The sequence below is a fragment of the Portunus trituberculatus genome, chromosome 18 (assembly GCF_017591435.1).
Source record: "Portunus trituberculatus isolate SZX2019 chromosome 18, ASM1759143v1, whole genome shotgun sequence".
NCBI classification, from domain to species: Eukaryota; Metazoa; Arthropoda; class Malacostraca; order Decapoda; family Portunidae; genus Portunus; species Portunus trituberculatus.
In genome coordinates this window covers 24,380,986-24,385,985 of record NC_059272.1, presented here as the reverse complement: position 1 = coordinate 24,385,985, position 5,000 = coordinate 24,380,986, and the positions used below count along the sequence as shown (strand labels likewise).

General features: G+C 43.7%; 1 protein-coding gene across 6 annotated transcripts in view; it reads left to right on the top strand.

The window, feature by feature from the left end:
• Positions 1–5,000, top strand: part of LOC123505472 (monocarboxylate transporter 5-like) — a 53,319-nt gene that overhangs the window by 19,064 nt on the left and 29,255 nt on the right. Inside the window, exons 1-2 of one of the 6 annotated variants that reach the window (XM_045256806.1) lie at positions 3,592–3,731; positions 4,684–4,813. The exons of 2 other annotated variants lie outside the window; for them this stretch is intronic. The gene's annotated coding sequence lies outside the window, so the exon portion shown is untranslated. Of the gene's footprint in view, positions 1–3,591; positions 3,866–4,683; positions 4,814–5,000 lie in introns of those variants that run through there. 3 more of the 6 variants (XM_045256807.1, XM_045256810.1, XM_045256808.1) reach the window with 3 other exon arrangements.

Here is a 5,000-nt window from a genome sequence, read left to right as displayed (position 1 = left end):
ATTTAACGTCTCTTTCTATGTCAGCATTTACTCAACATCACTCACCTTCAATATGAGTATTTATCTTACTGTGAATATATTCGTCTGATCTCATAACCTTCCTCTCTCTCTCTCTCTCTCTCTCTCTCTCTCTCTCTCTCTCTCTCTCTCTCTCTCTCTCTCTCTCACATCACTTCTCGTAACACAAAACAACACACATTTTATTATAGATGTTTTAATCATGGATATATCTTCTTTTCCTTAATTATTGGTGTGTGTGTGTGTGTGTGTGTGTGTGTGTGTGTGTGTGTGTGTGTGTGTGTGTGTGTGTGTGTGTGTGTGTGTGCGTGCGCGTGTGTGTATGAGTGCGTGCGTAGAAGGGATTTGTCCTTTGATGACACACGCAAGCTCTGTCTGTTCTCTCTGTTTCAGTTGATTGCAAGAGTGATGCTGGGACGGATCTCTCCCTCTTCTTCCGTCTGCTTTGACTTCTCTTCCTCCTCTTTCTTCTTTTCTTGTTTTTCCTCCTCGTACTCTATCCTCTCTCTGCCGTGACTAGCATTTCTGTGTGCTGTTCAAGAGAAGAAAGTATCTGAATTAGGGTGTTGTCGAGAACTTGGCAGGTTGTGGTGTCTTCGGCGTTCCCTGCGGAGAGTGCACACACACACACACACACACACACACACACATCTAGGTCACGGATCTTCCTAGGATAAACAAAGATCCAAAGATTCTCTCTCTCTCTCTCTCTCTCTCTCTCTCTCTCTCTCTCTCTCTCTCTCTTACAGATATCTTCCTCAGCTAAAACTTCGGTCGTCAAGAGCATTATAAAGCTTTTCAAACACACACACACACACACACACACACACACACACACACACACACACACACGATGCGGAGGTGGTGGGGAGGTGATGCTTGTCATGAAAGTTTAAAAAAGTACGCTGCCAACGGGAGGATTTATATAATCTCCGGGACGCTGCAGGAGGAGAAGAAAAAGGAGGAGGAGCATGAGAGTCGGCATGGGCTGGGTCTTGCGCGGGTGTTCTCCAAGAGTGCTCCCTGCCTTTGCCTCCCCATCCGCTCCCATTCTTCTCTTCCCTCATCCTCATCCTTCCCTTCTTCATCTTCCTTCTCCTCTCCCCCTCACGCTGCTGGACCCTCACATCTCCCTACACGTCCTGAGGTAATGACTAGTATAGACAAGAAAGGACGGGAGAGAGGAAGGGTGCAATAAATTAAAAAGAAAAATGTTGAGAACGAAACAGTATTTGTTGCCATAGTATAATGAAACTATATAAATGTAGTATACATTGTGTGTGTGTGTGTGTGTGTGTGTGTGTGTGTGTGTGTGTGTGTGTGTGTGTGTGTGTGTGTGTGTGTGTGTGTGTGTGTGTGTGTGTGTGTTCTAAAGCTATATTGGTGCTTTTATTTATTGGTGTTGTCATCATTATCGTCGTTATTGGAAAAATGTTCTTTCCTCTAATGGTGTTGAGCTTCGCATTAAGGTTTAGGTGGAATTCTATCATGCGTCATGCAGCATATTGGTATTCATGTCAGTATCACCATCCTCCCACCACTGTTTCCTTACTACCGTTTCTCCACCACTATTCCACAGCTAACATTACCAACAATGACGCCACACCACCACCAGCAACAAGAGCCACCTTCACGTTTAATTTAGCCTTGGTGATAGAAATAATGGAAAAAAAAAGAAAGGTCAAACAACATCTTTAATGTTTATATCCTTGTCTTCCTCTCCTTCCTTCATTTCGTTCTTCCCTTTGATGGTCCTCATTCACTTCCTTCTGCCACCCTCCATTCTCTGCCGAACACCCCTCCCTCCCTCCCATCCCCCTTACGTGTCTACCGTAGTGTCCCTCTCTACCTCCTTCCCTCCTCATTTCCTCCTCACTTATGCTCTTGTACTCCCTAAGAGGAACCTTCCATTCGCCCCTCCCCTTTCCCATAACATTCTTCCCACCCCCCCTTCCTCCCGTCCCCTGCGTGGCGCTTACCTTCGTTCTAGTAAAGGTTTGCGGGTCAAGGTTGCGCTACCATCGTCGGTCGCTGGCACCCTCAGGTCCTTTCACCTCGTCCTCCACTCGGCCAAGACTATTGCTTTTCGCCCCAAATTTGCCCATGTCAGTTTCTTTATTCTCTTTGTTTTTCCTTCGCGTCCTTCATGTCATCCTCCTCCTCTTCTTCCTCGTGCTACCTTCTCCCCTTCATCTTTGCTTTCTCTTCCACCTTTTCCTCCGCTTCAATCTTTCCTTCCTTCTCCATCTTTTCCTTTTTGTTCTCTGTCTCCTTCAAAATTATCTTTTCCCTCTCTTCCTCCTCTTCCTCCTCCTACTCCTCCTCCTCCTCCTCCTCCTCCTTCGTATTTGTTGTCAATTATCTTTTATTCATAAATACGATGGTCTTTTTTGCAGTCTTGTTTGATAGTGCATTCACTATAATAGGTTGTAAATGAAAGAGAGTTGGTAGTGGGATCTCGAGTGCCTTTACTTGACGCAGTGCATTTTACTTAAAAATCCTATGTGGAGCGCACTGGTTTGGAGATGCAGAAGTTTACGAAATTGGAAAGTTGCTTAAATGTGGCGCCAGTATGCGTTGCGTTGTCATGGCGACGTGCACCTCGCCTCGCTTATTTCATTGATCAGAAAAAGAACCTTTGTTGGCTTTCTCTGCTTCCTTATCTCGAGAATTCCTGTTTTACTCAAACGAATGCGAGGATAATTATCACAGCATCTATTTGTCTTTAGTAGTAGTGGTCAGGGAGTGGTCGGGATTCTTGTGTACGGTGTATAAAAAAAATCCCACTTCATACCAGTACTATGGATTGAACCTTTTGGTAAAACTCTGTTATTACGAATTTCCCAGATGGTGGGGCAACTATTGTACAAGTCTGTGTTAAAAGAAAACCTCTGACGTCCTGTGCGGCGAAAAAGCCATTCTGGGTAAATTTCTTTCAAAATTTCCCTGCATCCTTCACTGTATGCGGTGCTGTAAGGAGTTGCAGGATCACATGTTTTCCACTTGGCAACAGTCAGCTGAGGGAGGGTGGCGGAGGTACGATGATTATGAAACAAATGTTCTCATTTGCTTGACGTATTCTTTAAACTTCCTATTTGGCTTATCGGTTTTATATCATAAGATTTATAGAAGATAGATAATCTTGACAATACCTCTTTTCCTGCATATTTCAAGTGCTGTGTCATTTTATCTTTGACTGGTGGCGAGGTCATGGTCCTGTATAGCTACTACTAACTGTGTACCGTGCGTGCACTTACGTCACTATCACTGTCCTACTGCCAGAACTAAATCACTTGTAAAAACGTAACATTTACTTGACCTAACACTGACGTGCGAAAAATACTTTTCTTTTATTAGGTTATCATACCTTCTGGGTTTAGAAGCATTGTTACCATTCAAAGCAGAGTGTTAAATAATGAAATGTAGCCTGCGGTCACTCTCAGTAGTATTGGTTGCATGTGGTATAATTAAATAACATCACCTATCTTCCCTATGTGAAAGAGCTCGGTATCACGGTATTTCCTGTATGGCAGGTTTCGCAAAATTTGTAGCTCTTCTCGAGCGAGGTGGGAACACAGGCAGCTCTCGCTCAGGACGCGGCGCGCCCAGCTCAGCCACGGCAGCGGTGCGGCGGTAGCCGTGGAGACGTGTGGGGCTGCCACATCCCTCGTGTTGCTCTAGTTGAGTTGACAGTGAGCTTCGAGCCAGGCTTGGTAAATTGCTGCTCACACACATACACACACACACACTCACACACACACACACACACCCCGGAGCAACCGTCAAGCAAAGATATTCACTCCTCCAAGATTTCATCTCAGCTGTGACCGGCGTCAGTGTTTGTAAAGTGAGCGAACATCAACTACATTTTGAAAGCCTATTGCTAACATACATGAAGTGCTTGTATATTATTGTAATAATGTAATTGCCTCTTGAGAAAAAAAAAAGCTTGCGATCACGTTCCCTGAGTGTTAATGTGTTAAAGAAAACCACCATGTATGTGTCCATTGTTTGAAGGAGGTAACGTGGAACTGAATTTTAATATTTTGCAGTTGCAATTTATGCCCATTACCACTGGTATTGTTAAGCATAAGTGAAATGGAAAGGGGGAAGGTAATGGTTCCTGATAAACCAATAAGACAACATTATTTCCTTTACGTGCTTCCTGCTGTTAGGGTTTACTGTTTCTAGATATTGTAATGATATTGCCGTAACTAAGATTCTTTAGATGTATCATATAACTATTCAGGTATGGGAAAGGGATGTGAATGCTTTTTTCAAAGCATACACGAAATTTTTTATACCTTGATGCTCTTCCTTCCCTACTAGCAGGGAGCCTGGGTTATGCTATATTAGGGAGGAAAGTAGCACTGTTGGCCGGCGTGACATCATAAAATACATCTCAGCATCACCTTTTACACAATGACGAAATTAACTAAACCTCGATTTTGATAACTAGGAACAGAGATTGGGCATAGTATATTCCATTCACATTTGAATTGCGTAAAACTAACATGACCAACTGCTGTCTCGGGAGCTTGTTATGAATTTACAATGGAGGGTCGTGACTCGATAAACTGTTCTCGCGAGACAGTCTGTGACCAGCGTGAGTTTGCAGCACTGCCGCCCTGGACGTGTAGGTTCACACAAAGGTCTCTTCTAAAGATGGTGTTTATGGCGATAAGCGACGAGTGTTGTGACGTGACTCTGAGTGACACTTGAGGAAGTGGGGTAGAAAGATGGCGAGGAGCAGGGGTGGTGGAGGACATTAATCACCGTCTAGACTCCGTCCCAGGTAAGACTCACAAACCATTGACAGTGATGAAACTCATATAGGGTCCTACTAAAAATGTATCTGTTCTCATGTTTTAGCTTTTAAGACAGCCATTGGTAAACAAACAATGAAATATCGCATGTATTTATTTTTTACCTGTTTTTTTTTATCAGACTTTGTTTTATTCTATGATAACCACTATCGGAGA